Source organism: Oryctolagus cuniculus, chromosome 9 (genome assembly GCF_051225735.1).
Source record: "Oryctolagus cuniculus isolate XC-2025 breed Fujian yellow rabbit chromosome 9, ASM5122573v1, whole genome shotgun sequence".
Lineage (NCBI taxonomy): Eukaryota > Metazoa > Chordata > Mammalia > Lagomorpha > Leporidae > Oryctolagus > Oryctolagus cuniculus.
In genome coordinates, this window is record NC_142875.1 from 113,963,956 (window position 1) to 113,985,465 (window position 21,510).

Genomic DNA, 21,510 nt, shown 5'->3' on the forward strand with positions numbered 1-21,510 from the left:
GACTGGCCAAGAGCCTCAGGTCCTGTCCATGTGGATCCCTCCATAGAAATGTTGGGCATCTTTACCCCATGTTTGCTGTTTAATAGAGATTATCCCAAGACCATAAGATGATGTGCATAACATTTTTATTATCTTATCTTATTTGAAGCAATCACAACAACCTGCCCAGGTTGAAGAATGGGATGTTGATTCCACCATTTGGGTTTTAGGAGAGCATGTGGATAGGAGATGCCACTGCAAATATCTTTAAAAAATCAAAGTCTGCTACAGGGACTAAAGCAGCAAGTCACTCTCTGTAGGTTAATTCTGGATCATCCACATAATCCAAATGACAGCCCATATGCCTCTCCAATTCTAATCAGTGCAACTCTTTGTCTGTCCTCTACCCAGATGTTTAAGGGTTGTAGGAAATTTCTTTCATTTCTTACATTGCAATACCAAATTTAATGTGTGTGAACACATATTACATATTTAGATATGTTTATACATGAAACATATATATTCCCATATTCTAATGTGTTATGTTCAGGGAGTAGCATAATGAGTAGAGATTGTGGTACTTAAGAATGCAAGCAAGGAGAGTAATTGAAGGATGAGGCATCTGCCTGAGTTGATCATATTTCATTTTCTTAGAAGTGATGATTAAAAGTAGGTATGTTGCATAGATAATGCTATATATTATAATAGATAACATATTACTTGTATATAATACATAATATATTAATTACATATAGTAGACTATATATTACCAGGATAAAGATAAAAATCAAATTGATTTTACATATGAGAGAAATAAAAAATTGCATATATACGTGTATCTGCTTGTTAAAAGATTAAAGGGAAGCCGGCGCCACGGCTCACTTGGCTAATCCTCTGCCTGTGGTGCCAGCACACCAGGTTCTAGTCCTGGTTGCCCCTCTTCCAGGCCAGCTCTCTGCTGTGGCCTGGGAGTGCAGTGGAGGATGGCCCAGGTGCTTGAGCCCTGCACCTGCATCGGAGACCAGGAGGAAGCACCTGGCTCCTGGCTTCGGATCAGTGCAGTGCGCCAGCCACAGCACGCTGGCCACAGCGCGCAGGCCGCAGCGGCCACTTCGGGGGTGAACCAACGAAAAAAGGAAGAGCTTTCTCTCTGTCTCTCTCTCTCTCACTGTCTGACTCTGCCTGTCCAAAAAAAAAAAAAAGATTACAGGGATAGTTGAGAAACAAATTTTATGTTTCCTGGGACAGTTATAATACAGAGAATACATTCCCTCTGTGATATCAAATCTAATGTGTGCCAGAGTGAGTGTTACATATTTCATATGCATAGAGATTCCCTGAGCAGTATGTAGGTTAAGTGTTTGTTGTTAGACAAATCTATATCCATGTTAGTCAGTCCATGTACCATTTCCTCCCAGTCCCCTGCCCACCTTTCAAGGAAAACAAAACAAAACAAAACAAAAAAAGAAACAATCTCTCCAATATAGGCTTTGAAGAATAAGTATGACATTGGTGAGACAGTCAAATGATAATGATATTCAGTTCATGTCTTTTCTGCTGAGATGGTCAATTTTCAGAAAATAAGCATCTATTTCCTAGAATATGAACTTGCTCCTCAATTCACTTATGTTAAAACACAAACTTTAAAAGACTGGAAAGAATTACAATTAGTCTCTAAGGAAATCCAAGTCAGTGATCCTCAGAATCAGTCCTCAGGGTCTCATTTTCAAAATGTGATGTGGTCTTACCTTTAACTTATCACTACCAAAATATGGTTGAATGCACCTGTTAGAATCATCTGTCTCATGCAGAAAATGATAACTACATCAACCTATGACCATGTTACATTGCCAGGGTCATAAAAGATGACTGCTTAATATAACACAAGAGAAAAATGTTATTTTGTTATTTCCTCCCAAATGTAAATTATACAAAATAGTATTTTGTTTTCGGAAGAAAGCATTTTCCCAAATCTAAAACTCACACATTGGGTTTCCAGGAAGAGTCTCGATTCTGTGTGCAAGCACCTGTCCAGGTGGTGGAGCTTTTGTTGCTCTATAAGCTTAGACTTGTAGATTTCCTGTTCTTAGCTGGATGGTCTAGGGGAAGAGTTTAAAAAGTGATTCACTTTCATTTTTTGTCTGTATATATATACATATATATGTGTATATATATACACATACATATTTATTTTATGATAGCAATTTCAGATGAAATAAATAAAATGCTCTAAACAGTAAACTAAGAAATATATAATATACTATATCCTAAAAACTTGCACATTCTTAAATTTGGTAAGCTCTAATATTCTTCTCACAGTTTTAAGATTTTTTTTTCATTATGTGCATCTATTTTGGGAATGATGCTACAAGTAAGATTAATGTGGTGAGAGTTGATTAGTTGGTATAGAATACCAAAAGAATGAAATGAAAAGAGAAAACCACAGCTAATAAGCTGATTGTCTTTTTAAAGTGCACAAAACCTCCTTAAGAGTGTGTTCTATACTTGACTGAATTGGGTTCAAGTCCCAGGGGATGATTAACTGTACCTGTCTTTTAGGATTAACAGGATTAGATGAGAGAATTCCTTTAAGTTCTGTTAATACGGTGGCTGGCATAAGTTTACATTGATGACTATGACACAGACAGACCTTGATGGCTATGTGTCATTATTACTATTGCCACGCTCAGCTGCCACCTCCTTTGTGAAGCTCACCTTTCAGATTTTCCCCCATACTGGAAGGAAAACCACCCTTCTGTGTCCATACTACTTCAGCACTTTGTTTACACCTCTCTTGCAATGCTTCTGCTGTAAATTGTAGTTATTAATACACATCTGTCTTTGTCCCTGGAGATGAGGTTCCACACCATGTCTTCATCATGTATTTTTCTCTGAGCGCACACTCCCCCCAATACCTAGCACCAGGTTTACACACACTGGATGACTTCACGCGAATGCTGACCAAGTTAAGGCAACAGGTTCCTTCTCTTCCCATTTTGAGTCTCATGTCAAGTATCTCTTCTGCTAACTCAGTCTAACTAAGCCTTGCCACTCTAGCTCACCAGCCCCACCCTGACACTTCTATCATACTGTCCTGCTTCATTTCTGCCACAGCATTATCACTTTAAGAATTTATTAAATAACATCTGTACTTGTTTATTTTGTGTCTCTCCAGACAGAATATTATCACCATGCTAGAGGAGCCCTTGACTCCTTAGTCCAGGATGGAAACCATCCACTTACATGTTCAGGAAGTAGTTTTTTTGTTTGTTTGTTTGTTTGTTTAAGATTTATTTATTTGAAAGTGACACAGAGAGAGGAGGAGAGACAGAGATCTTCCCTCCACTGGTGCACTCTCAAAATGGTCACAACTGCTGGGGCTGGGCCAGGCGGAGGCTAGGAGCCAGGAGCCAGGAGCTTCTTCTGGGTCTCCCACAAGGGTGGCATTGGCCCAAGGACTTTGGCCATCTTCCACTGCTTTCCCAGTGCATTAGCAGGGAGCTGGATCAGAAGTGAGCACCCATACTACATATGGGATGCCAGCACTGAAGATGGTGACTTAACCTGCTGTGCCACAACACCAGTCCCGGGAAGTAGTTCTTATATGAATCCTGACACCTCATATGACCAGATATGGCAGAGGTAATAGAAGTGACGTATTCCAGGGACAATTGCTTAAAGAGCTAGGAAAGTTTCTGATGACCTTTGAATATTGGAATGGTGATACAGGAAGGCTTTATTCACTGTGTGTCTGCTCCACTAAAATATAACCTCCATGCAATTAGAAGGTTTTGTGTGTTTTGTTCACTGCTCTATCCCCAATCACTAAAACATTGCCTGAAATACAGTAGCACTGGCTAAATATTTTTGAATATGTTTTAATTATATATTTCTGTGACCCTTCTCCAGACTCCAAGTAAAAGCTGTGTGCTAGTCATCTTAGTGCTTGCTCCACAAATGTTCTTTGACTGGATTAATCAGAAACGTAAAAAGAAATCTATAGTTGTGTTTTTTTTTCAAGATTTATGTTATATTCACACGTAGTAGCAATTAATTACACAATATGGTGCCATTTCAGAGTTTGAACAGATTACAAAAACAATTAAAAACCAAACAATACTCATGTTAAATACTGACTTATAATCTTCTGATTTTAAAATTAAAATCATGAAATGTACCAAAGGACTAGGACACTTACTTTTCTTGATTGTGAACCCATATGTTTTAGTTTGATGCAAAATTTAGGCTTCTCAATCTTGTATTTGAATTCCATTTTTTTCCTATTTCTGTATACGGAGGATAAAGGGAAACATTCATCCCCTCTGAATGGTGCAGCATACAGAAGCGAGGAGGGCTGCACTGGAAGAGGATTAAGCGCACAAAGAAGATAATTAACTTGCTAAGGCCGCACTGCAGACTGCAGAATCACAAGAACAGCGTTTCGAATTTCTGTTATATTAAGAAAGATTGATTCAGACAAATAGATACATTTCCATGCTTCAGGGTTCATCTGTAGCCCTGTGAGTTAACATAAATTAAAAAAAATTAATCCTAAGGAAATAAAATATTAAAGGGTGATTTTAATTATAAGTTGATGTCTAGTTTCAGACCAAAACACACTGTATTTTTGTTACTACCTTTAAAATTATTCATAATAGCAATAGAACCATAAATAAAATTTCACCAGGGAAAATGATAAGAATGCAGAGATATTAGACTTACATCATTAGACATAAATGGTACTAATTGGTTTTATAACCAGTTCTAGGAGACTTTGCTTGGTTTGAGGAAATAATTATGAATGACTTTTTCTCCTTTGAGCTTTTAAAGTACTCTAAAAATTTTATAAAGAACATGTATTCTGTAATCAGAATAATTATAAAATTATTATGTTTATTACATTATTTTCTAATGTGTTGTAATTACCATTGAATGTAACATTCAGCCTAAAAATTTAGACACTAGAAATGCATCTCACGTGTCCAAAAGCAAAGAACCCAGTTGGTCTGGCAGAAAATCAACTCTGAGTCTACCAAATTTGATTCATTCCCTGAGTACTGTTTATTGTAAACTAGAAATGTGATACCAGGCATACGTGTCATCGTCCAACTAAAGTGAAATATGAAGAGGAATCTATTAAACATTTTTTATTTATTTGAAAGGCAGACAGAGAGACTGAGACATAAGACAGTTATTTAAGAGATAGAGAGACAGAAGACGGAGCAAGAAAGCAAGCTACCACGTATTGGTTCGCTACCCAGATTTGCCCACAATGCAGCCAGGACTGTGCTAGGCTGCAGCCAGAAACAAGAAGCACAACAAAGGTCTCCCATGTGGGTGGCAGGAACTCAGTTACTTGAGTCATCACTGCTGCCTCCCAGGGTTGCATTGGCAAAAAGCTGGAATTAGGAGCCGGAGCCAGGAATCAAACGCAGGTACTCTGGTGTGGGACGCAGGAGTCTCATTTGCTAGGCCAAATGCACTTGCTCCTGAAGAATCATTTTGGCAACAATCAGACTTTGGGGAAAGAGGACTGAAGAAGGAGAACACAGTTCAGGAGAGGAGTGGAGATTTCTTCCGCCCCTGTGTATTCTATATGCAAAGAGTGGTAGGAATGGTGACAGCCGTTTAAAAAAAATCTTACTGAAGGATCTATTATCCTCTAAAATCTTACATGTATTCATTAATATCCCTAGATACATTATTTCAAACAAGATTTAGAATCATTCTGACACAGAAATATCTCCTCTCTTGCCCTCTAACCTTTGACTCCCCATGAATGCCTTTTCTTAGGTCTCTGCCAGTGTTGATAGATTGATAGAATTAGGAGGGTGGCAACCTCATTAGGTTTGACTATCACTAGTTATAATAAGTACTTTCTGTGAGTATCATCTGCAAGTTCACAGCCTAAAGTAAGAATAAAAAAACAGGGGCAGACATTCGGCTTAATCATTAAGATGCCTGTTTCCCATATCAGAGTACCTAGTTCAAGATTTGCCTCTGGCTTCCAATTCTAACATTCTTGACAACATGGACCCTGGGAGGCAACAGGTAATGGGTTAAATAGTTGTTTCCTTGCCACTCACGTAGGAGACACGGATTGAGTTTTCAGTTCCTAGGTTTGTTCTGGCCAAGTTCTAGTTGCTGCATTTGGAGAATGAATGAGTGTTAGTGCTTGGTCTCTCTTTGTCAATCTCCGTCTCTCAAATTAACTTTTTAAAGTTAAAGAAAAAAAGCAAAGAGAAATTCAAATTTATGCCAACTTTTAAGTATTGGAGCTAACTGAAAATAGAACATGTAGTGATGACACCAATAAATTTGATGTTTATGAAAAAAATGATTTAAATTTTAGATTATGAAAAAATACATTAGCAAGTATTGAAATATCTTCTAAATATAAACAGTATTATAATTTGTTAGTTGAAAAATAAAAATATGCATGTTATTTGTGCACAATCTTCACAAAGATATCAGCATTATAAATGGAGTGATGTATGTGAAAAGACTACCATCTAGTGGCCAAAAGGAAAATACATTTTGTGTGTTTGGGAGGAGAGCAAATGTTAGTATTCCTCACTACCCTATTTCAATAATCAAATTCTTCTATCTTAACTCAGGAATCAAAAAAATCCAGATATGGAGATATATTTGGTGGATTTTTAAATATGTAAATGATTTTCCCATAATTCATGATGTTATTTTTCTGCTTAGAAATAGTTGTATATGTAATTACAGAAAATCTACAAGCTACAGAAAAGTATAGAGAATAAAAAAGATTTATATAATCCCACCACCTAGGGACAATAACAGCTAACATTTAAAAAAATATTTACTTATTTATTTGAAAGGCAGAGTCACAGAAAAAGCGGGAGAAGCAGAGAGAGAGAGATCGAGAGATTGATCTTCCATCTGTTGGTTCACTTCCCAAATGGCTGCAACAACTGGGCCTGGGCCAGGCTAAAGCCAGGAGTCAAGAGCTTCTTCCAGGTTTTCCCCATTGGTGACAGGGTCCAAAGACCTGGGCCATCTTCTGTGCTTTCCCAGGTGCATCAGCGAAGAGCCAGATTGTAAGTGGAGCAGCTGGGACTCAAACCAGTGCCCATACAGGATGCCTGCACTGCAGGCAGTGGCTTAACCTGCTGTGCCACAGTTCTGACCTTGATCAATCACCTTAAGGACAGCTTCTACTTGTCCCTTGGTGCCAGGTCAGATTTGACGTGGTTGTTAATCTGGGCATTCATAGGGAGAGAAGTATTTGATGTCCAGGAGATAGTGTCAAAAACCTCATAAGCCACATTTAAGAAACAAAGAAGTTTTAGAAGTGGTCCCTAGGCAACTGCAACTAGAGTCCAGTGTTAAACTTCACTTTATCTGTTGTATAGTCACAAGGCATCCTCTCCAAGTGCCAGGCCAGCACTATCTCGCTGTGAGATGCACTTGTGTAGAATCCTGACAGGTATTATGCGTGAATCTCACAGAGGAAAATATATAAAAAGCCAACAAGAACGTAACAAATCAAGGTTGTATGTTGAAAACACTGAACAAGGTTACCCAATCACCAAACAGAAAATTCTCAAGGTTAGCAAATCTGAAACAATTGGCATTCACATTTCAAAGAAAGTGTTGTTTTAATTTGCTGACTATTTGTATTAAGCACATTAGCAAAAGATGTTTTATCATAGATATGCCAATGTTGTCAACTCTATCTTGTTATGATAAGAGGAGATTCTTATTGAACTCATGCAAATAATCACATTGCCACAAAAAAGCACAAAAATCCTTAGAAAATTTTTGCATTTTGGAAGAATTAAAGAATGAATTAAATAATTGATTAAATTTACAAAACTAGAACAAAACAGAGAAGAGGAAAACATTTTCCTGAGCCTAGAAAACAAATACAGAACTTACAATATTTTAAACAAAAGGCGCAAAATCTACAACTTTATTAATTTACCTTGTCTTAAGTAACTACTTTTGATTTATTTGCATAAACAATTTTTTTATTTTCCTCTGAGTTCTGGAACTTTTACCTAGTCCACTGATCTCAAAGCTATCAGAAAAACCTATATTTGAGAATATTTATGACGGACAGCCAGCTCTGGGGTCCTCTCCCCCTGTCTTATGATCTGAGAGCTCTGCTGTTGCTTTCTCCTTGCTTCCTTTGTTCTCTCACTTACCTAATAAAATACTCCCACTTTTCAAAAAAATATTTATTAGAGTCCTCTGTAAATCTGACTGTCAAGTGTTTTGAGAGGAGAATAAAAAACTGGATGACAAAAACACTTTAAACCACTACAGTTAAAACGCTGACATTACATTATGTATTCTTAATTATGTGATTCAACTTCACTGTGGTTTGAGTGAGAGTCTTTCTGGGAGGGATGGAAGAGAACACACGTACAGGTGTCTGCACAGGTGACAGAGCCTCCTTTGTTCAGGAAATTGCAACAAGCTTAATGCTGTTTGAGAATGAGGTTAGGCCTTTTCAGGTCAGTGAGAGTGTTTGGGAAAAGAATTAGCAGGACTGAAAAAAAGCATGTGGGAACCAGATTAAGAGGAAATATGAGTATGCCCATTAGTTACATCATCTGCTGGTTTGGGTAATCAATGAGGATTTGGGGTGGTATATTGACACATTATAGGATTTGCACATCAAAAAATAATGATGATATGAGACTGACATGGAAGAAAGACTAAAATAATGGCTGTCAAGGCTGGATAAACTTTTGAACTACAGGGAATGCAGCGCACAAAGCTGATTCAGGGGCACTGTGGCACAGCATGTTCAGCTGCCTCTTCGGATGTCCATATCACATTTTGGAGTGCCTGGGATTGAGCCCTGCTTCTGCTTCTCACTCAACTTCCTGCTACTGCACACTCTAGGAGGTAGCGGATGATGGCCCAAGTACATGGGTTCCTGCCACTCACGAAGCAGGCATGGACAGAATTTCTGGCTCCTGGCTTTGACCTGGCCCAGCCCTGGCTGTTGTGGGTTATTTGGGAAGTGAATAAACAGATGGAACATCTCTCTCCCCTCTCTCGATCCCTCCTTCTGTCACTCTGCCTTTCAAATTAATTAATTTTTGTCTCTCTCTCACTGTCTAACTCTGCCTGTACAAAAAAAAAAAAAAAAAATTGCTGATCCTCAGGTTACAACCCAAACCAATTAAATCCACATTCTTGGGAATATTTTAAAATGGTTCTCAGATGATACTACTGCATTGCTTGGGGATAAGACTCATTAGACTAAAAGGAGATGAAACTGCACAGAGCAATAGCACTGCTAAGGATGTTGTGTTAGAACATGCAGAAATGATGTGTGCCTAAACTGGTTTAGTGACAATGTATGTGGAGAAGTTCATTTAAGTGGCAAAACTGACTCTAGTTGATAATTTTTTAAAAAGATTTTATTTATTTATTTGAGAGATAGAGTTACAGACAGTGAGAGGGAGAGACAGAGAGAAAGGTCTTCCATCCATTGGTTCACTCTTCAATAGCCGCAATGGTTGGAGCTGCGCCAATCCGAAGCCAGGCAGGAGCTTCTTCCCGGTCTTCCGTGTGGGTGCAGGGGCCCAAGGACTTGGGCCATCTTCTACTGCTTTCCCAAGCCATAGCAGAGAGCTAGATTGGAAGAGGAGCAGCCCGGACTAGAACCGGTGGTCCCCCCCCCACCCTTTAAAAGATTTTATTTATTTGAGAGGTAGAGTTACAGACACTGAGAGTGACAGACAGAAGTCTAGTTGATAATTGAACACAAGGTATGAAAGGGTAAGCATCAAGGATTATTCTCTAATGGTGCCTTGGTGGATGGGTGTGTCAGCAGGAAAGAGAGCTGATGGGGTAAGTGGGTGGGAGCAGAGAGTGAGGTTTTCCATGAAGCCACCATTTACCTTTACATGCATCACTAACACATTGAGATAAGTTTCCTGTTTACTCTCTTATTCATCCTGTACCAGATACTGTTTCTTACCTGCACCTCAGTCTCCCTTTCTCTCCTTGTGATAGTGTGTGCCCTGGACACTGCAGACCACATTTCTGCTCCACTAAGTGGCTCCAGCTTGGCATCTTCCGGCAGAGGCCATGAAAGGTAGATACTGGAGAGGAAGAGAGGACTTGCTTCCTGTTTGCTTCTTGATGACTTTCTATCTGCTTGTGGTTCCTACTGAAAATCACTCTGGCCACACTTTTTTCAGCCCTGCAGCAGTCATATTTTTTTGTAATAGCAGCTAAATCCTGTTTCCAGTATTTTCCAGACTTGCAGAGCCCACATCACTACCCTCATCAGCATCAAGTGGCTGAAGTCTGTTCCATAGGGGCCTAGGTTTTAGCACCACAGACCCCCTTTCCCAAGTTTCTAAGGTTTTCTGTTTTTTACCTTCTACCCTCAGGATTGGGAGCAGTGCTTGCCTCCTGACATTGCTAAAAGGGCACACAGTCAAAAGTTCATGGAGAAATGGAATTAAACTATAAGTTTATTTTTTGATGCACACTTTTTTGAATCACATGCATAGGTTTTCTTTTTTTTTATTTAAATTTTTTTTAATTTTTTTATTATTTTTGACAGGCAGAGTGGACAGTGAGAGAGAGAGACAGAGAGAAAGGTCAATTCCTTTGCCGTTGGTTCACCCTCAAATGGCTGCCGCGGAAGGCGCACTGCGGCCAGCGCACCACGCTGATCCGATGGCAGGAGCCAGGTACTTATCCTGGTCTCCCATGGGGTGCAGGGCCCAAGCACTTGGGCCATCCTCCACTGCACTCCCTGGCCACAGCAGAGAGCTGGCCTGGAAGAGGGGTAACCGGGAAAGAATCCGGCGCCCTGACCGGGACTAGAACCCGGTGTGCCGGCGCCGCAAGGCAGAGGATTAGCCTAGTGAGCTGCAGCGCCGGCTGCATAGGTTTTCATAGTATTCATTTTTCATAAAATTTTAAGTCCCCTTATATTTCCATGATTGCTCACAGTTCTTTTTCCCCATTTGGAAGTTAGTACCTTTAATGTAAATTACCATTATTTACATGACATTCTTTCTACTCAAATAACTGCTGTGGTTTCTGTCTCCTGATTGGATCTTAGAGGGCTGCAGGGGATGGAAAAGTGACCCTTTAGTCCTAATGTGGATGGATTGCTTTTTCAAGGACCAAAACTGTATGTTTCCAGGCTAAATATTAAGCTACAATGACAATTTCAGCGGCTATTTTGAACAATTTTAAAATATGCGTTACCAATAGATGCAAACAGGTGAACACAAGAACTGTAACTTTACCTGATTCTTTCCTTGGTCCTGCTGGAGGGAAGGAGAAAGCATGGAAAGTCTGCAGTTCATCCCTCATTTCTGACCTCTGGCTCCCCAAACACTAACCATCTTCCTGGAGAGCTTGCTTCAGCCTAGGATCTTCATCCATTTTCAAAGTGTGGGGAGCAACTCGGACTATACTGTTACTGGAATTAAGACTTATTCTATGCATCTGCTCTCCCACAATATGGCGCTGGGAGAGGAGCAAACAGCTTCTACACAGCTGCCTCCAGTTCAACCAATAAACAGTAGGACCTGCTCCTGATTGGAGGAGAGCAGCGTACTCGGCGTGTGGGTAGCAGAGTTGGGATTGGTGGAAGAGGACTATAAAGGAGGAGAGAGACAACATGCACCAGGAACATCTATCTGAAGGAACACCTGTGCAGCCCCCGAGAGAGCCGGCCAGCGGTGTGCTGCTCCCCCGTGGAAGTGGGGAAAGTGGCAGGGGGAACCGCCCTTCCACGGAGGTGGAAGGGTCGGTAGCCAACCCGGGAAGAACCAGCAGCAAACCCGGGGAGGGCCGAGCAGATGAAAGAACAGCGCAGGGTCCTGTGTCGTTCCTCCACGAAGAGGGGGAGCGACACAAAGGACATTCAACTTCTTTCCATATGATGGAAGAGCTGCATCACTGTATGTGCTTCAATTACCCAGGCTTTGTCTAGAGACAGTGATGGGGTTTTCCTTGGCCTGGGCACTGCCAGAGGAACACAGGAGTTCTCTAAGGGAACCTCATAGGGTCAGGTTGTGTAGATGGGGCAGAGAGTGCACTGATTCTGGATTGGTGTCTTCATAGGAAAGAGCTGCTGCCATTTCCTTAATGATTAGGGCAGCTCACCACCATGACTATTACCTTTCTTTCCAAGACAACATGACTCAGGATAATATGAGGGAAGTATAACTTTCATAGTAATGTGATTTTGACTACTCCTTGGGAAATAAAAAATCCTGGAATTCCTAAATAAAGATCTTCTGGCTTTTCATGAGCTTGTCCATATTACAGGAGCCATAACTTCAGCTTGAAATAAGTCTGTATGAATCACTCAAGAAAAATGATGTAATCCTCCAATGGATTCTTTTTGATGATTTAGTATTTCCTCTCAGAAAAGTATGGGTGAAGATGGTGGAATGGATCTCATTTTTATCCCATTAAATTATCTCAGTCTCAATATCCATCCATGGAAGCTGATTCTTTTGTCTAAAACACACAAACAGAAGCAAAGCCAAACAAATCCATATTAGTTCTCCCTTCTCTTCACTTGATTTGTAGCTTGTGATTTTCTATATCATAAACAGCTAATTTTATCCCAAATCATAAATTCATTCTTCTAGCTGAAGTTCTGAGGATGCAATCAAAATAACTCTCAATGCAAGGAGAAGAATACATCAGATTATTTATCCTGTTCTTGTACAAATTATAGACTAAATTAATAGAACTGCCACCATTTAAAGGTGAGTGATTCAGAATTTTTGCATTGAAAATCTATTTTAAACAAAGAAAAAGAAAATGAGGGCAGGTGTTTGGTACCATGATTAAGAAACCATTTGGGATGCCTGCATCTCATATCAGAGTGTCTTAATTCAACTCCTGGATCTGCTTCCAGCTCCAAAGTCTTTCTAATATGTACCCTAGGAGGCAGCAGTGATGGCTCAAGTACTGCAGTTGCTGCCATTTATATGAGAGATTCAGATTGAATTCTAGGTTCCTAGCTTCAGCTTGGCCAAGTCATGGCTGCTGCAGGTATTTGGGGGAGTGAACCAGTGGATGAAATATCTCTGTCTCTTGTCTTTCCCCCCTCTCTCTGCTTCTTTCTTGTTCAAATACATAAATACATTTTAAAAAGGCAGATCTGTGTCTTTCTCTCTTTCAAAAAAAAATGCAAAGGACAGATAAAGAACTACTAGGAAAAAAAAAAAGATGACACATTTACACAAATACTTCCATACAGTCTTTAAAGATAGAAGGACATGAATTCTCTATTACAGGAGACCAAAAAAGAAACAGCAGTTTCACTGATGCTGGTAGAAGATATTGGTAATGCTATCTAGGTCAGACACAAAGAATATTATTATTAATAGCACTGAAGGTAATATGAAAATCAGAATATTTACATCAGTTCCTCTGGCACAGAAATTTCACAGGGGTGAATCAAATGGGCTCTGATGGATGCCTGCACATTTAGTGGGTTGTATTACAAAAGAGAGACCTAGAGCTTGGGGAACCTAAATCTTTTATAATAGGCAGTAAGCATTACTGTTTTTGGCTATGGAGAAACATTATCTTCCAATGATGTTTTCTGTAAAAATATCTTCAAACTAATAATCTAGAATAAAATGAAGTGTTTCTGGTCATGAGAAACTAACAGAGACCCATAAGAAATTTTCTAAAAAGAAGATTGATTTATTTGAAGTGAGAGTTAGACAGAGAGAGATATCTTCCATCCACTGGTTTACTCCCTAATGGCTGGAATGGCCAGGGCTGGGCAAGGCTGCAGCCAGGAGACAAGAGCTTCTTCCCAGTTTCTCATGGAGTGCAAGGACCCAAGGCATTGGGCCATCCTCTGCTGCTTTCCCAGGCCATTAGCAGGGAGTTGGATTAGACATGGAGTAACTGAGATTTGAACCAGCGTGCATACATCGTGGCTTTCACCTGCTGCACCATAGCATCAGCCCCAAGAAATTTTCTGTCAACATTTGATCAAAATTAAAAATGAATCTTAATGAAGAATGGGATGAGAGAGGGAGTAGGAGATGGGATGGTTTGTAGATGGGAGGGTGGTTATGGGGGGAAAAAAACCACTATAATCCAAAAGTTGTACTTTCAAAATTTATATTTATTAAATAAAAGTTTTCTAAAAAAATTTGATCAAGATGTTATATGGTTTCTCCTCTGTATAGTTATTATTATTTTTTTTGACAGACAGAGTTAGACAGTGAGAAAGAGAGAGAGACAGAGAGAAAGCTTTTCCTTTTCCATTGGTTCACCCCTCAATGGCCGCTACGGCCGGCGCACTGCGGCTGGCATACCGCGCTGATCCGAAGCCAGGAGCCAGGTGCTTCTCCTGGTCTCCCATGAGGGTTCAGGACCCAAGCACTTGGGCCATCCTCCACTGCACTCCCGGGCCACAGCAGAGAGCTGGACTGGAAGAGGGGCAACCGGGACAGAATCCAGTGCCCCAACCAGGACTAGAACCCCGGGGTGCTGGCGCTGCAGGCGAAGGATTAGCCTAGTGAGCCATGGCGCCGGCCTCTCCTCTGTATAGTTATAGCATTCCTCTTTGAAATAGTAAGCAACTGTAGGGAAACCAAGTCAATCTTCTACTCTTATCATAATTTTCCCTCTAGATTTAGCATCTATTGATGTTCTTTCCTCAAAGCTCTATTTACAGTTATATATTTAGTCTTGCTATTATACTGCAGACGGATTCTGTACTTTCAATTTCTTGATGGATTTTATATTCCACTACATCTGGAAAACAAAAACACTCCTTTTGAGTAGAAAGGGTGATACTCCAGGGGGCCAGCATTGTGGCATAGCAAGCTAAGCTGCTACCTGCAATGCATCACATATCAGGAGTGCTGATTTGAATTCCAACTGTTCCACTTCATATCCATATTCATATCCATATTTATAATGTGCCCAGGAAAGCAACAGATGTGCCAAGAACTTGGGCCCCTGTCACCTACCTGGGAGACCCAAATGGAGCTCTTGGCTCCTGGCTTCAGCTTGGATCAGCTCCAGCTTTTGTGGCCATTTGGGGAATGAACCAGCAGATGGAAGATCTCTCTTTCTCTCTCTCACTCTCACTCTCTCTCACTCTCACTCTCTCTCTCTCTCTCTCTCTCATTTTGCATAACCACTGGGGCAAGCTTGGAGGTGGTTATTTTCCTAGTTGAGCTTCTGGATGAGGATACAGCTGACCAATACCTTGATTTCAGTCTTGAAAAACACTGGACAGAAGCTGCAGCTAAAATATGTTAGACTCTTAACTTGTGGTGTTATAAGTGGTTCATTTCTTGATAATTTGTTTTGCTATTATAGAAAACTAACATAATATTTAATGAAGAAACAAAAAAATAGATTATAACCAAATATTTGTGAAAATCTAATACACTGATCCTATTAGCACACTAGCCATTCTGTAGCTATCCATAACAGTAAAAAGATGGCAGGGCTAATGAGCTTTAAAGTCAATAAAAGCAAAATTTTTGTTTTCTATGTCTAAACAAAATGAGATTAGCAACAACCATTGAGATGACTAAACACTAGAATAAAGCAGATCAAGCATCCCATGAGATAAATATTTAATAACAAAAGTACAGTAAGCTAATGTTGCCAGTTGGTGGTATATAATGTGTATAGCTGTTAATGGTGACCTGCAGAGATCCTCTCAGTGGTTGGTGCCCCAGTCCCAGTACAGTTGAACTGTTGAGTGTGGCTACAAATGTTAAGAGATTACCCCCTTCACTGGATACTGGAGTTCCTTGCCTGGGAGGTTACCATTTGTCTTCCCCACCCACAATACACAGACAGTGAATGAATGCAGAAGGGCAGGAGGTGAGTTCCCTCACTTCAAGCAAAGGCAGTTCTGCATATTTATTGCTACAGTCTACCAAGCCCCTCTATCTCATGAGACTAAGGGGACCTGCTGTTTATTTGGCTCTTTCTCATTCCTCATCCTTTTCTAATTCCCTTAAAGGGTTTGTTTTTCCCTCTTCCTGAAGAATATTACCTTAGATATATGCCACATCTCTGCCTCTAGAGAACCTAAACACACTAGTTTAAGAGAGTCTATGATAGTTTCAAAATTCTAAGAAACTAGTTTACATTCCTGTGTGGATCTTGTTAGCTTGAAAGTAAAGATACCATTGAATTTCTCATGCAATACTTTCCAGGACAGATCAAATGTTATGACATAAATTAAGTCTTACTGATTTGTAAAGATAGATATCACAAAAACTGACTACTCTAACAGGCTGAGTTATAAATCAATGACTGGCAGAAAACTGGAAAATTCACAAAATTGGTGGAAACTAAACAACACACCCTTAAACAAATAATGGAACAAAAAAGAAATCATGAGAGGAAATATAACGTACTTAGACACAAATGAAAAAGGAAAATACAACATACCCAAACCTGTGGTGAGAACATTGCTAACAGGAAAATTGTATACATAGAAATGCTTATACAAAAGAAGGACAATCTCAGATCAATAAGTTAAGGAACTAGGAAAGTTTCTAGTTAAGGAACTAGAAAAAAGAGAACAAACTAAATCCAAAGCTAGCCAAAGGAAGAAAGAACCAGGATTAAAGCATGAATAAATTAAATCAAGAGTAGAATATAATAGAGAAAATCAATGATCCCAGCTGTTGGTTCTCTGAAAAGATCGACAAAATTAAGAAACATTTAGCAAGATGAACAAAGATAAAAGTGAGAAGACTCTATTATATTGGGAATAAAAGTGAGGACATTGCTATGATTCTACAAGTGAAAAGAGGACAGTAAGAGAATACCATGAACAACTGCACATCAACAAACTGGACTACCTAGATGAAATGGATAAATGCCTAGAAACACAATACTCATCTATACTAAACCACAAAGAAATAGAAAATGTGAATAGATCTGTACCTAGTAAGAACATTGAATCAATATTCAAAAATTTCTCAACAAAGAGAAGTCTTGGGCTTCATGACTTCATGACTGCATTCAAACATTTTGTGATGAACCAACACTGATATTTCTCAAAGTTTCCCCTAAAATTGAAGAGAGGTAACTTGCTAATTCACTCTATGAACCCGAATTTCCCAAATACCAAAGAAAGACAAAGACACCATGAGAAAAGAAAACTGCAGAGCAGTATCTTTTATAAGCATTGATGTAATATCCTCAATAAAATACCAGCAAAATAAATTCAGTGCTACATTGAACAATTATACACCATGGCAAATAGGATTTATTCCCATGATGCAAAAATGGTTCAACATATGTACAACTCAATACCATTAACAGAATGAAGGGAAATCACCACGTGATCATCTCATCTCATTTGATGCTAAAAAGCATTTGACAAAAATCGAATATCCATGATATAAAAAAATTCAGAAAAACTACTGTATGAAGCTACTGCAACACAGTAGAAACCATGTATGAAAAACCCCCAGCACACATATTCAATACTGAAACTGAAAGTTTTTCCATTAAGAAAAGGAACAATGCAATAATGTCTGCTTTTACCACTTCAATTCAATGTAGTATATACAATTCAGAAGTATATACTCAGCAATTAGGGAAGGAAATTAGTCAAGAAAAATGTTAACAGACATTGAAATTCAAAGGGAAGAAGTAAAATTATCTGAGTTTGCAGATGTGTTCTTTTATGCAGAAAACCTAAAGGCTCCACAAAAAACTTTTCACACTTAATTAATTTGGCAACCTGAATACTGGATATAAAGTTAATACACAAATATCAATCGGAAAAAGATAAAAAAAAAAAAGTCAATTGCTTTTCCATGTACTAAAAATGAGCAATCTGAGTGCAAATTAAGACAACAATTCTATTTAGAAGACAATCAAAAATAAAAGTACTTAGGAATGAACCAAGAGGATGAGAGACTTGTACAATGAAAACTATAAAACCCTGCTGAGTGGCACAGCGGGTAAAGCTGCTCCCTGCAGTGATGGCATCCCATATTGGCGCCAGTTTGTGTCCAGGCTGCTTTAATTCCGATCTGGCTCTCTGTTATGGCCTGGGAAAGCAGTAGAAGATGGCTCAAGTCCTTGGGCCCCTACACCCATGTTGGAGACGCAGAGGAAGCTCCTAACTCTTGGCTTCAGATTGGCACAGCTCTGGCCCTCGCAACCATCTGGGGAGTATACCATCAAATGGAAGATTTGTTTCACCCAAACCCATGCCCCCGCCTCTGCCTCTCTGTAACTCTGCCTTTCAAAGAAATAAATAAATCTTTAAAAATAAACAAACACATTGCTGAATAAAATTGAAGAAGGCATAGGTAAACAGGCAGACGTCCCATGCTCATGGACTGGAAGACACAATAGTGTTAAGATGTCAGTACTACTCAAAGTGAAATACAGACTTAATGTGATTCCTGTTAAAACACAAAGAGTATTTTTTTTTTTTTTCAGAAACAAGAATTCATTTGGAACTTAAGGGACTATAGATAATTTTAAAAAATTTGAGCAGGGCTGGAGCTGTGGCATAGCGGGCAAAGCCACTACCCGCAGTGCGGGCATCCCATATGAGCGCTGGTTCCAGTCCCTGCTGCTCCACTCTGGTCCAGTTCTCTGCTATGGCCTGGGAAAGTAGCAGAAGATGGCCCAAGTCCTTGGGCCCCTGCACCTGCATGGGAGATCCAGAAGAAGCTCCTGGCTCCTGGCTTCAGATAGGCCTAGCTCCAGCCGTTGTGGCCATTTGGAAAGTGAACCAACAGATGGAAGACCTCTCCCTCCTTGCCTCTGCCTCCCTGTAACTCTGCCTTTCAAATAATAATAAATAGAAAAAATTTGAAAAAAAGAACAAAGCTAGAGGATGCACAACTCCTGATTTTAAAGCTTGCTATGAAGCAACAATAATCAAAACAGTGTGGTACTGGCACAAGCAAAATTATTTAAATGAGGCCGGCGCCGTGGCTCACTAGGCTAATCCTCAGCCTTGCGGCGCCAGCACACGGGGTTCTAGTCCCGGTCGGGGCGCTGGATTCTGTCCCGGTTGCCCCTCTTCCAGGCCAGCTCTCTGCTGTGGCCCGGGAGTGCAGTGGAGGATGGCCCAAGTACTTGGGCCCTGCACCCCATGGGAGACCAGGATAAGTACCTGGCTCCTGCCATCGGATTAGTGCGGTGTGCCGGCCACAGCGCGCCAGCCATGGCGGCCATTTGAGGGTGAACCAACGGCAAAGGAAGACCTTTCTCTCTGTCTCTCTCTCTCACTGTCCACTCTGCCTGTCAAAAAAAAATTTTTTTAATGAAAAGAACAGAATACAGTACTCAGAATTCACCCCTCACATACACAATCAAATGATTTTTGACAAGGAGGCTAAACCAACTCAGTAGAAGAAAGGATGGTCTTTTCATCAAATGATATCTGAAAAGTAAATATTCACATACAAAACAGTAAAATTCCACCTTCATTCAACTCCATTAGAAAAATTAACTGAAAATAGATCAAAGACCTGATATAAGACTTAAAAGTAAGGAGGCAGACATTTGGCCTAATGGTAAAGATGCCCACATCCTACGTTGGAGTAGCCTTCTACAGCTATAGCCCTTTCTGCAAATTCAGGCTAAGATAATTGCTCCCATTCAGGAATAAACTGGCACACTGAAATGTAGGAATTCAGGTCAGTTTGATGAAGGGATCATCTCCATGTGCCAGTTTATTTTTTCCTCTGAGAACTAAAATTTGTCAGACTTATCCCCATGAACTTTGTACCTCTTAGCTATTCTGTATGGCTATGAAATTTCAAATTTCAAACTTTAAATGGAATTTAAACTTTCATTTTCTGTGTTACTAAGGTATGGAAATAATTTTATTATACTTTGAAAAAAAAATCTGATACTCTTTCTAAACTCCACAAAGAATCACAGACCTGTAACTTTCTTTCTAACATTTTTGCCTGTTTGGGATATTTGAATGTCCAGTACCACTGTTTTATTTAAGGATAGTTGGAATCATCTCTGTCTTGTATCCAGTCTAACAGGGAAGGCTTCTAGCACATCATTGTAGGGGTGTGGGTGTGTGTTTCATAGACTCTATCAGGTTAAAGAAGTTCCCTTCTATTTCTAGTGATTAAGAACAAATGCTTGGGCTGATGCTGTGGCATAAACTTTCACCTGTTGTACAGGCATCCTATAGGCGCCAGTTTGTGTCCAGGCTGCTCCTCTTCTCATCTCGCTCTCTGCTTGTGGGCTGGGAAAGCAGCAGAAGATGGCCCAAGTGCTTGGGCCAATGTACCCACATGAGAGACCTGGAAGAAGCTCCTGGCTCCTGGCTTTGGACCTGCCCAGCTCTGGCCATTGTAGCCATCTGGGGAGTGAACCAGCGGATGAAAGACTTCTGTCTCTGCCTCTCCCTCTGTTTGTATTTCTGCGTCACAAATAAAAATAAACCTTTAAAAAAAAACCTGCTCAATTGTATCAAAAGCCACATATTCCCCTCAGTATTATATTCATTGCACTAGTGTTTTCTAATATTAAACTGACCTTGAAGCCCATAAAAATGGTTAGGATACACAACTCTCACAATATATAATACAAGTGAACAGGAAGTGAATGTTTAATACATTCTGTATAGCCAAAGTAGATAGTATGTTATACTCTTACCTACAGTGAGCAGTAAATGAACCCCTACTAATATTTAACTGATTAGTCCTGTTGTTTTGAGTGTATCTTTCATTTATTTACCTCCAGCAATAATGTAGCAATCTATTAACTCAGTCAACAATCATTTGCTGAACGTTCACTAAATATCACTTACTCTTCTGGCCAATCCATAATGACAGCATTGAACTCTTCAGTGGGCTACCTGCTGGAAGATAATATCAGAGTTTCTATTTATATTTAGTTTTTGGAGTATTCTAATATTTCTATCTTTACCTATGTAGTATAATGTACATGTATGCAATTCTCAAATGATCCATACATTGGGAGCACAGGCTCAAACTTTATCGATGCAAAATATTTTATCAAAAATAGTTAAGAGAATATGAAACCACATAGCATTCATTTCTAAAACACCAAAAATAAAGGAAAACTACACAGCAGAAGGGATGGCTGGGGATATTACTTTCTTTAAGTCTTACTTTTAGACAATCCTGGGGGGGAGTGGGGTGCCTATGTATGTTCTAATAGGAAAAATCAAAAAAGTCCTTTGACGTTTCTTCGCCACTTGGGCCCGCCACTGGGAACCGCTCGGGTTTCTGAGGGAGTGTCGGGCAGCGGAATTCAACACGCCACTGGCCTTCTGGGCGCGCGGTCCCCAGGGCCTGAGGAGGGTAGGAACAATTAATTCTCTGGCCTGGCCATCTCAGCCCCGGGACAGCAAATGACTCCCGCCCCGTAACTACTGCGCGCCGACGACACCACTGCACACCCTACGGCGCCTCCCAGCCCCGAACACAAATAGCTGGACACCAGCACCACCGCCCCCCACCCCCACCCAGAGGCGGGCCCGCGCCTGCGCACTCCCGCCCTTGCGCCTTCGTTCAGTCGGCCAGGCGAACC

General features: G+C 40.1%; 1 long non-coding RNA gene across 2 annotated transcripts; it reads right to left on the reverse strand.

The window, feature by feature from the left end:
• Positions 1–9,368: 9,368 nt before the first annotated feature.
• Positions 9,369–21,453, reverse strand: LOC108176996 (uncharacterized). 2 transcript variants are annotated; one of them, XR_016212990.1, is made up of 5 exons: positions 21,090–21,453; positions 20,765–20,815; positions 11,241–12,465; positions 9,950–10,073; positions 9,369–9,600 (listed from the first exon to the last, which is right to left on the reverse strand). It is a non-coding gene; the product is annotated as an uncharacterized LOC108176996 (long non-coding RNA). The 2 variants fall into 2 exon arrangements; XR_001793710.4 differs by lacking the exon at positions 9,950–10,073 and having other exon boundaries at positions 21,090–21,444.
• Positions 21,454–21,510: the final 57 nt, after the last annotated feature.